The sequence below is a fragment of the Corvus moneduloides genome, chromosome 1 (genome assembly GCF_009650955.1).
Source record: "Corvus moneduloides isolate bCorMon1 chromosome 1, bCorMon1.pri, whole genome shotgun sequence".
Lineage (NCBI taxonomy): Eukaryota > Metazoa > Chordata > Aves > Passeriformes > Corvidae > Corvus > Corvus moneduloides.
In genome coordinates, this window is record NC_045476.1 from 63,196,944 (window position 1) to 63,208,726 (window position 11,783).

At 39.2% G+C, this 11,783-nt stretch overlaps 1 long non-coding RNA gene across 1 annotated transcript; it reads left to right on the forward strand.

The window, feature by feature from the left end:
• The first annotated feature begins 573 nt into the window (after window positions 1-573).
• Window positions 574-3,961, forward strand: LOC116448312. Its single transcript, XR_004241900.1, has 3 exons — window positions 574-1,974; window positions 3,562-3,733; window positions 3,837-3,961. It is a non-coding gene; the product is annotated as an uncharacterized LOC116448312 (long non-coding RNA).
• Window positions 3,962-11,783: the final 7,822 nt, after the last annotated feature.

Genomic DNA, 11,783 nt, shown 5'->3' on the forward strand with positions numbered 1-11,783 from the left:
GAAAAGGTTAGGTCACCATTCACTTATTACATGGATAAGATCCCACAGTAAGCTGGAACTGCAAGCCTGGTACTCTCTTTGGTTTCCAATGGTCCATGAATATTCATTGCATGTTGGATATGTCTGAGTACTTGCTTAACTGTTTGAATAAGTCATAAGTGTTTCAATTCCATCACCTTCAGTACAATTTTCAGAGCACAAAGGGGGAAGGCACATTATAATGAATGTAAAATTAACTTAAACAAAGACCTTTTAGGTTCAAGTCTGAACGCAGCTGGATAAAAGCACATTTTCTTGAATATGAGAGAGCAGCTGGAGTTTTGAATAAGGCAATAATAAAAAAAAAGAATGTTGGCAATGAAAATGGAAATACATGTTCAAGCTAAGTTATTTTTTAAGATTTTATTGCCTCTATGAGTGAAAATATTGCTTTTATATAATTTTTTTTACAGTGAGATATATTTTGTTAAATAAGTTCTTTTATTTACTTCTATAGAATTACCTCAATTATCTTTTAAGTAAGTGAAAAAATGCTTTTAATTCTTCTTAATTGTGTTTCACTGATTTACCAAAAATACAGAAAAATAGAAAGACAAGTATTATGCTGGTGTCCAGGCTATGGCATCTGCTATTCCATGTGTTTTATGTCATTGACAAATGGTGAAGATTCTGTGTGCTAGTCTGAATAGAAGCTCTTCAAAGGAATAACCTGTCACAAGCTAGTCACTGGTGTTGACAATACTATTATTATCTAGAGACAATGTGAGATGAGTACAATGGAAACTTCCTAGAGTGGAGAAAATACGAGTGAATTTTTTCATCTACAAATGTAATGCATGCTGCCCTGAGGTGGTAAGGACTGGATAAACTGGTAAATATAACCAGGGGACATATGTGAGCATTTCAACACCAGTAAGTTGGATGGATTTTCCTTTTCTTTTCTTGCTTTTCTTTTTCTTTTCCAGTGTTGATGTAACATGTATATATATTCACTAAAGAAAGCTAGGTTAGTTCTTCAGAAAGAAAATGGTGTGGCAAAAGAAAGTCCTTCAAAGTCCTCAGGCTAATCTTCTGTTTTGTGCTTTAATGGAGGATATAAAGGAACATGAACAAACACTAAGAGAAGAATCACTTGGTTTTGTCCCTGATGCCTTCAGTTTACTTAGCCTTTGGGAGACTGATGCACATCTTCTCAAAACTGGAGCACAAGTTTTGCTGACACGGGCCTGTCTGTGGGTGACCCTTCATGGTCAACACTCTGGCATCTTCCACTGCTGCTGCAGCCTGTGCAGCCAGGTGTTAGAGAAAGACCATCAGGGAAGGACATGACAAGTGGAAAACAGGGGAAGCAATGAAAAAAACCCAGAGGAGAGTAAGTCTTGGTTCCTTACCAGGAAGTGAGCAGAGGAGTGAAGTATATCACCAAGTCTTTAATACAACTCTTAGCAGGAGTGTAATTGCTACTGTGATAGTTTCAGGTTTTCACATATATCTTTGTCCTTTCACACACTTTTGGATAATAATGTTTTGCAAAGGCATTAGAACTCTGGTTAAAAGGATGCATTTTCTGTCCTCAATTTCATTCCTTTCCCTCTGCCCCCTTTTGAAATTACTAGACAGTGTGGTTAAAAACTCTGGTATATTTTAGAAAATGATGCACTAGCCAGAAAGCTCTCACAAACAAGTCACGAATACCTGTCACCAGAAAAAAAAAGTATATAGCGTGTTGTGATCAGATGTAATTTTTCTATTGTTTATCTGCAATTTTTGTAAGATTTCTACAAAAATGAAAACTTATGTAACAGTCTGGATGGTATGCAGAAAAAATAGATACGTAATTCTTAACTTCAGTTCAAGCAACTCCATTTTTTTTACAGGAACATCAGGTTCTAGTGGAAAAATACAGGAAAGATCTATATTAAGAAATAATTCAACAAGAAAAATCTGAATAATGAAAGCATTTGGGAAAATCTGGTGAGTATTTATGAGTAGAAGAAACAAAGATGTCAGAATATTAATTGCAAATGTTCCATTTTAAGGAAAATATAACAAAAAAATGCCAAAAATCCCCCATCCCAAAAAGCAGAAAGAAAGGTTCAAGTGGCTGCTATTTGAAATAATTGAGCAATGGAGATTGTTGCATGTGAATGAGGAGATTTATAAAGGAAACAAGGAGGCTTGAATGGTAGATTATCACTATTATTTCAGGAATTAGATAATCAATGCATTAAATTCTAGTTCTCTAATAATTTATTTCCTAGCATTTTGTACTAGTTTGAAAAATAAACCAGTGGGAGGCACCAAGTCAGAATAACAATTTAATGGGGAAATTAAAGAAAAGGAAAAAAAAAACTAAAAGAAAACACTGGTTTAAACTGACAGAGTCAAGATACAACCTGAGGCCCTGTTAGGCAGGGTGGTGGTAGCAGTCTGGTAGAATGGTGGCTGCAGTCCTCTGAAGCAGTGATCCTGTAGTAAAACAGTCTGCTCTTCCTCAGAAGGTCCAGTGGTGTCCTCTGGAAATCCAGTGGAAAGGGTTGTCTCTCGTGTTCAGAGTCTCAGATTATCTCCACTATGGGATGCTTGGTTCCTCCCTCTGGGTGGAGCATCTCACAATGGGGTAATGAGTCATGAGGCCAAGTGTTGATGAGGCTCATTAACAGAAGATAGTCCGGAGGGAGTTACCTCTGAGTCAGGTGGCAGGACAATGATGGGCAATTAACAGAAAGATAGTCTGGGGGGAGGAGGCAAGGAAACACTGCCCCACCTGATTTCAACAGCTCATGAGGATGGTAATAGAATACACTGCAACCCAGGACACTTCTAAGGTAAGTTTCAGAAATATTAAAAAACTGAGACTATTTACCACTGACTATATTGTATATTCTGAACAGCTGATGCTGAAATAGGTCATATTTTACATCATGTGCTCTTATATTTGGCTGACTGCTTTCTGGATTCTCCCTCATTGGATATTTCTCTTTCTGCAACAGGAAACCAGGGACACTGTGCATGCAGAGTGTTTCAATGGATATGCTAAATCATTGTATTGACATGCTGTTCATTTCACTTAATAGACCTTGCTTTTGGTCACGTAGAATGCTGTCAGCTTGAGAAATGCTTGTAAAGTCTAACAAAACACTTAGGACACCATACACACTGGGGACTGTGTGATGGAGTACAGGGAAAATTCAGTCTGCTGGGACTCAGGAGTGACTCTCCATCCCAATCTTTACTCTTTGTCATGTACAAAAAGATCACAGTGAAAGATGCTACAGCCTTACCGTGAATCTCTGCATCCTAGGAAAGGTATGTGACAATACAGATTTTCTACGTAAGTCAGGCCCCAGCTTTGTTCTGGAGGTAATACTTCTAGAGATGAGCACCAAACCTGACTCAGAATTAGTCTCAACCCTGAGGGTTAGAGCAGCTTCTGGAAGAGATAGCAGGAGCTTCCTCAAGGACATACTTTATAAGTATTAAAAGCAGCGCATTATGGTACAAAACATAGGCTGTCTAGTTGCCTTTTTGTTCCATGAAATTTCTTCCTTGTACTTTTAGTGTGTGAAGACTGCACCTTCTGCATATCTGGGTACTGTTCTGAATCCCACAGATGTTTAAAAGGGATTTATATACCTTGCAGCTCAGGACAGTCAGTTCTGAGTGATCAGGAAAGCAGAACTGTCTGCATATCTGTGCCAAACCAAACAGGGAGCTCCAACTGAACTCAAGGGTATGTTGCTGCTGAACAAGGAACTTCTCTCTCATAAATTTTGGGGTTAAAGATTACTTGTCTCTATAAATCCTGTGTTAGTTGCATAATTCTCAACTTTTAGCAGGTTTTTGGTTGATCCAGTGTCCTGGGGTGACGTTATGAAGCCGCTTTATTCCTTAACCGGCCGCTCAAGGCCCAAGGACGCTGTGCCTTTAAGATGGACCCGGGGGCGGAGCCACGGGCCCGAGGGGGCGGAGCCACGGGCCCGAGGGGGCGGGGCCACGGCTCAGCCCAAGGGGCTCGGGAGGGCTCGGGAGGGAACGCGCCGGGAGCGCTGTGCTGCTTTCCTGGGATTCCTCTGTGTTCCAGCTAGCTAGGAAAAGGTTCTGTTGGGGTTTTTTCTTGTTTTTTTTTCCCTTTCCTTCCCCTTGCCTCACTGCCTCCCTTCCCTCCTCACTGGTCTGGGGGGTCTGCGGGGTGGCCCTGGCTGGTCCGAGCCCATGTGTCTGTTCCCTCTCCAGGAATTTGTTGTATTTTGAGGTTTTGGGGTTTTTTATCCTGTTCTGCCCTGTTTTGTTTGTGTGTTAATAAACAGGTGGGGTTTTTTTCCCCACTTTCACTTCTCGTGACCCATTTGTCTCATTGGCGGAGGACAGGGGGGAGGAGGGGGGGCCCTTTTCCCTCGGGGAGGCACTCATTATGGGGCGCTTCCTCCTAGGATTTTGTCTCCAAAAACCAAGACATCCCAAAAGCAATCATTGCTTGAAGGCAACTGGAGACCTTTGAAGTATTGCTATCACCACTTATGCAAAGCAAATGAAAGAAAACTTCCCGGAAGAAAAGTATTACATGCCCAAAGAAAGAAGCAGACAGTCCACTATGGTGTTTCAGCTATTCTAAAAAAAAAAAAAAAGTTTGTTCCAATATCAAGCCCCAACCTCCTATGTTGCAATTCAAGCTTTTTTAATATACATTGCCTCATGCATATATATATGTTCCTATAGATGCTTGCATATAAAAAGTTCTGATATACTAGAAAATGTTATTATGCCAGTTTTTTATTAGACAAAACTGTTGTGGTTTTCCTTAATCTCCCCTCATAGATCATGTTCTGTACATTTTTTTTCGACCCACCTGAACATGATTTCATCTAGAAGTTAGTTCTCCGGTTTGTATATTAGAACATTAAAATTTTTTCTAGATATTAGAAAGGCCTTAATAAAGTCCAAATATGTTGCAGCTGTGACTCTTCTATTATCCAGTTAGGCCAGTAATCAAAGAAAGAAAGAAATTACATTGACTTGATATGATTTGCTCCTGATAAGTCCATGTTTTCTCCTTTTTATTACCATCTTACTGTTTTGTGCCTTAGAAATGAATTTTTAGTAAATTGCCCCAGAATTTTTCAAGGAAGAACAGTTCAAGGACTGGTTTGTACCCTCCCAAGCAGAGATATTTCCCCCTTTTTGAAGTGTGACATTGTGATTGCCCTCTATTTCTCTTCAGGGAATTCTACTTTTCTTCATCAACTCTCCAAGGTAAGTGCTATGATTCAGTGATTACTGGGGTCGCTTTGTTAAGGGTACTTAATTGAAAGTTGTTGAACTAAGCTAAATTGAAAAATCTCTATCTTTTTCAATGTCCTCACCCATATTCAAGAAGACATGCCTATCTCCTTTAAAACTTTAATTTAATTAAGTATTGGATCACAGTTAACATCTATTGGAAAACTGAAAGAATGCATTGGATGCAATGGCCTTCCTTGAGTAATTTATTATTTCATCTCCTTAATACTTCCTTTTACTTCTTTAATGTGTCATGTATTTGTAGGATCTTTTCTTGTTGCTTGCTATGTCCCCTGTTAATTGCAACTCAGCCTTAGCCTTGCTGAATTTTAATGTATCTGAGCAATTCTTTAATATCCTTAAGATATATGCCCTTGTTTTCATTATGTGTTCAGGTCCTTTTTCCATTTCAGATCACTAAACTGCTACTAATACAGTCAAAATATCTTCTAGAGTTCTTATCTTTGAAGTAGTTTCAGTTGTGTTGTTGGCATAATGTTTCCAGTAACCACCAGGTCTCTCATTTTTAAAAAAAACCCCAAATTATCCATGCGAAAGACCTGACAATAAATTCTTTCCACTGATGTCTGCTTTCTCAAAGTGCTGTCAGTGTTTTGTAGCCCCCCCTTTTTTTTTTCTGTTTCCAACAGCGTCTCTTTAACCCAAATGACTTTCTGCCTCTGGCAGAATCATTTAAAAATAGCTACTGCCCTAATAATTTCCCTTCCAAAGAAAAGATTGTCTCTGGTACATGGAGCCAACATTTTGGGCCCTACAGTATAATTGTTCCAAAATACATAAAGGAAAGTCATGTCCCCAGTCACCAACAGGCTGCCTCCCTTGGGTTGTCTCTAAACAACCATATCCAACAGTCTCATTGTTTTAGCAGTGGAGATATTGCCTTAAAATCTCTTTTTTCTACCCCAGAAACGACTGAAACTCATTCACTGTATGTGATTTTCCCAAAGTTCAGAAAGTGCTCTTGATAAATAACCCTTCTACCATTGCATCTTGGGTACTTCTCACCCCTCCCTAGGTGCTTCCTTGTATGCTTGCTATATTCCACTAGTAATTTGTGACACCAATTATACAAATTAGTTAAGTGTTTGAGTTACTCCTGTTTGTTCCTCATGTCCTGACCATGTACCTAGAAGGTATTTCAGATATTCAGTCACTTGTGACGTTATTCTTTTACTTGCCTCATAGTTTCTCATTTCTTCATCTCACTTTCTAGATAAAGGCTGGTTTCCCCTAAGAAGGAAAAATGGCTAAAGACAGGTCTTCTCTTTTGTTCCTAAAATTTTGGAAGCCAAGCATGTGTTATCACTGAGATGCTGTCTTATTTGCACTGCAGATTGCATATCCATTCCCTCTCCTGTCCTTTGTGTCACAAACAGACTAACTACATTTTGCAGATTATTAGTGACTGCCCCAGGTGACAGTGACATTGCCTTGGAATTAGTGGCAGAAAAGTAGGAACTGTGCCAGTGGATTAAAGTGTATTTGCCAGATTGCAGTCTGATGAAGTACAAAACATCTAGCTGTTACATTTGGTGTTCCTTCTTTGGAGTAGAAGAAGGAGAGTTACCCTAACCCTAGTACTAGAGCTGAAGCAACCACATCTACAAGAAAAAATGACAGCCTGTTCTAAGCCATGATTTTCTTTCTTATCTAAAATCAAAGGAGAAAAATCAGTTTTCTCCACATGCCTGCATTTGAGAAAGATTTGGGGTAGACCTTTTTCTGATACGAAGGAAAAGGGCAACATCAGTAGAAGTATTTGCAGTGATCTGGGTGAAGATCACATTTCTGTCTTTAAAAGAGATCATCTATGTGGGTAAACCAGAGTAGTGTCACTGCTGTTGCTGTTAAAATGCAGTTCGTTCAGCGACTGTCTAGAGAAATTGAATCTTTAGGTGTTTCAGCAGCCTGAGTTACAGCTTCTCTTGGGAAGCATGATACTGAAATATAGAGCCCTTCATTCCAAGGTCAGTGACTCAGATCTGCCCCTAGGTGGAAGAGCAAAAAAAAACCCCCTCAGCTGATGGCTTTTTGATGATACATGTGAAGAAAGTCAATGGATTACAAACAGAGAAGTGCCCACACTGCAAAACTACTGTCAGAGTCACTGATGCCTCAGCAAAATGGCCAAGGACAAAATAGTCATGGAGAAGCTACTTACAGCAAATTCCTTCTGGCAGCTGCTGAAGCCAGTGATGGTGGACATATACATGTCCTATCACTGTACTGAGCTTTTGTGGGGAGCAGTGGTGGGTGGGCAGTGAAGAACTTCAACCTGTAACTTCTCTAAGATAAAAGAATCCATATCAGGAAGCCATGTGTATTTGAGGTCTCACCCAGGATTAGTAATTTTTATCACAGATGTCTGAAGCCCTCCTATCCATTCTGAGGAGAAAGGTAAAAGTGTTTGACAGACTAAAAGCAGTTCTGAAATCTGTTCTGGCAGAAGCCTTCTCCTGGTGGGCTGTGCTGCAATAACTTGTTTTCTTTTAGTGCCACCCAACGCGTTAAGAGGAAGAGTGGGATTCAGTGCAGTCTGCCATGTCTGAGGATTCTTCCTCAGAACTACATACAGAGCAGCACTCCAGGGGTTTCTAGCTTTGAGGGAGGAATAAAGCTAACAGGGTATCCATGGATCATCCACTGAATTCAGTGAAGCTCTCAAATGAACTCCTGTACTATGCTTCAGTTTGCACTGTGGAGCAGCCTCAGAGCACGTGAGCTGGATTCCCTTTGTGTGGAACTTAACTGGAAGATGCACTCCAGGAGTTCACCAGTGGCAAGCTGGCAGTCAGTCTGTGAGCAGAGAGCAGAACGCAGCTAGTTTGATGCAGAAAAACCCCCATGCAATATGAGCAGGGAGGATGCCAGGTCCTCATCAGCTATTTCACTTTACAGAGCCACTTTCATTGGTCTGTATTGCTTACTAATATAGATGTAGCTTAGCTGGACTAAGGGATTTTGGCATCCTATAGACATGCGACATATTTTGCACTTAGGATAAAAAATTGTATGCAGTATATGTGTAAAAATGAGATAGAAAAATAAAATTTTTGTTGCACTTAGTTCAGTGGTTTTTGATTCCTCTGTCATCTATATCAAAGTAAAAGAAAAAATCCTAGTGGATTGAATACTTTGCAATTGTCAACAGTATGTCAGGATAAAATGTATCCTTAAGCATAAAGTACAGCCAGTCTCATTCTTAAGCTGATCTAGGGAGTTCTTGAAATGACCTTGGAGGCTGAGAATGAGGAACAGACATAGTCAAAAATGCTTTTTTGCCTTCTGAAGCCAGTGGGCTGGATTTGACCATCAGTGTATCACAGAACATCACAAGCTTTCACACTGAATATAGTAATTTTTGGTGGCTGTGGAAAGCATTTCTACAAATTTTTAAGATTTAAATGTTAGTGGCTTTTTTTCCTAATCTTGGCAAACTCAGGTTTTTACATTTCTTCACCAAACATACTTGCAAATCTGCTTAATTGTAGCAGACCTGTTAATTATGGAAATAATTAAAGGATGAGATTAAAAACCCAAGGACAAGGCATAAAGAACTTTAGATTTTTTCCTTTTCTGTAATCCTGTGACAGTCATGTTTTATTTCATGTGAAGAAAATAATGTCAGGAGGATACTAATCATCAGTTTGCTACAGCTGAAAACAGCACAGCTGGCAGATGAGTATTTTAATCTATTTCTAGATTAAGGAAGGCAGTTTAAAGAAAACATCATGCAAAAATTCAGTCTCCTATGGCTTTAAAATAAAGTCCTCATCTGTGCCATGGTAGAGTGAACAGCTACCTTATGTTTTATCATATTGCAGTGGATTATTTTTCTAATGAAGCTTGTGTCCCTCATAAGCATTCTTCAGATATTTTGTGTTCAGTTTGGTCTATAATGCACTAACGATTGAGTGCAAGAGTGGATTTTCCTTTAGTAAGGCTCTATCAGGACACTTTTCTTAACAAATTTAACTGAAAGCAATCTACACAGGCAAGGAAAACAAAATTTTAATATATTAATTTCAATGAGATATTTTATTCTCATCAAATTGGATTCTTTGCAAAATTAGTAATGGTTTTGGAAAGGGAGGAAAACAGAAGCTTGGTTCTTGCTTATATTTGTTTTAATACCCCTTTTTCTCTTCCAATCCTTAAATAATAACTCCATATAGTACACTTTAGCTGGAATAATAAGGGCGGATCATAAGAGACTAAAAATTGATATTCAACACTTCATCTATGGCCAGAGATTCCTCTGCTTTCAAGAAGCCTAGATTGAGGGAGAACTAGATCTTAATTACTCCTGAGAATTAGCTAGAATACAGTTATTAAACATGTGTAGGAAATGGTTTCTAAACTGGAGAACATGAAAAGATCATGTAAGGAAAGTGCAGACAACACCTGTTTTTAGTCATTTGTACCTATTGTCTGAGGTTTGGAAGGCATTCACCTTTCCCTTGGCAGTAATAAACTTCTGTAGCTCAAATAGCTGGTCATTTTTGTGTGCTCTCTTGCACCAGCTGATCTATTTAAACCCTGTTACCTATTTGCCTGCTTTTTTTTCCCTTTCTGATAAGAAGATGGCATACTCTCCCTCCCTTGGTGGTGGCTGCTTTCCCTGCCTTCCCCTCCCCTTCCCCCCCACCCTTATAGAGCCTTGGGCTCCTTTCAGTTTCGGCCCTGCTAAATGATTTATGTGGAGTTTTCCTCCTGCATCAGTCTCAGTCTCATCTCTTTCTTTGGTGAAGACAGTCTGGCATTCTCTCTCTTCAGTCCAAAAGGAATATTATCAATCTCAGTCAAGGAAATTATTTGGGGCTAATCCTACAAACCATATACTAAAAATGTCCTTCTGATAACCTTATCCTACATTTGAACATGTTTTTTTAACCAAGTACCTCTAGTTTTCAAGACTGGATATGGCTTGGGATATCAAGGGTTTGGATGGGTGCTTTTTGGGGATAATATACTAATTAAGATGGAATGTCCATTAAAGCCCAGTGGAAAATCCCCAGGTAATTTAGGTCATGCTGATCAGCCACTGACTTTTTATCTCATTTCATGCCTTCTCCTTTTGAAGATAATCTTTCAAAGTTGAAGAACCTAATAGTCATCGAAATGTTACCATGAGAATAAGTAACGCTGTGCATGGTTACTTCAGAGTGATCTGATACTTTTTTAGCTTAGCCTCTCACCTTTTCTCCTCTCCAGTCATGACACAAGGTTAGCAGCTGAATGCCCAAGAGTTCTTCATTTGTTTAAGTTCTATATATAAAGAATATATAGGAAGTAGAAGAGATTTGCTCATTAGTCAAATCTGCAGATGACAGGCAGTTATTTAGAATAGTCAAATTCAGGTTATAAAACACGTAGTGAAGTGTGTGCAAGGTCAAGGAATGCTGAGTACTATACACTATAGGGGAATAGGACAACAGTGCAGTGGTCTGCAGTAAAGGAACAGAGACCTGCTGGCTCTGGTCAGTCCAGCTACACTGACCCCTTCATTTTGGTGGGCAGGTCTGTACTGCCCTTGGCAGAGCTGCAGAGGAACGTTTCTGAAATCTTAGTGAGACAGCTTAAACTCATCCTCACTGTACCTAACCACTCTTCTTGTGAGAGGGATCTGCATAACAGGTACACAGAGAGGGATCTGCATTACTTTGGGGATAGTCTAAAGAGAAAAGGCGATCACAGTTCCTCTGCTGATAAAAGTAAACCAGAAAGTAAGGTGGATAAAGAAGAAAATAGAAATTAATATATACTATTATTCTCACACGAACTACTGCACAGAGGCCTGTTATCCTAAGGAATAATATTGTTAAATTAAAGAGCAATCAGAAAAAGGTCTGATTGGTGTGATTAGGTGTTTGAAAATCTCTCTGATTATGATGCTTAAATGATGGGGAATGTCTATTTTAGGTGGACCTTTGCAGGGTTAAGGAGAGAAAATGAGAAAACTAACAATTTAGAGATGAGAGATAATGAAATATTTTTCTGAAAAATCACAGATTTAAAACTTGCTAAGGAAATACTTTTTCAGACATGGTGAAATTAGGCTATGAGACTTATGAAGGTATTCCCATAAGATACGTAGGGTTTACTTTAGACCAATTTTGTCACAATGGAAAGGAGGTATGTAGCTGTTTTGGTTGTTATTATGTATACAAATGCAACAATATAAAAGTAGAAAGGTATCACTTCAGAAAATGTATAAGGAGAAGAAAGAGATAGAAAGGATTAGAGTAGAAAGATATCACCACCTGTGGATTAGAAAGATATCACCACCTGTGGATTTAGCCAGGACTTGATTGTTTCTATTGAATTTCTAGGTCCATTGTCCAAAGGAATGGTCACGTCTTTATCCGTCAGGGGTGGGGGAAGGCCACAAAACACAGAGTTCAATGGGTTAATATACGTTCACGTTTACTTGGGAATGCCCAGGTACCTCTCCTGGAAGGAGGGAATTTTCCACTGTCTAT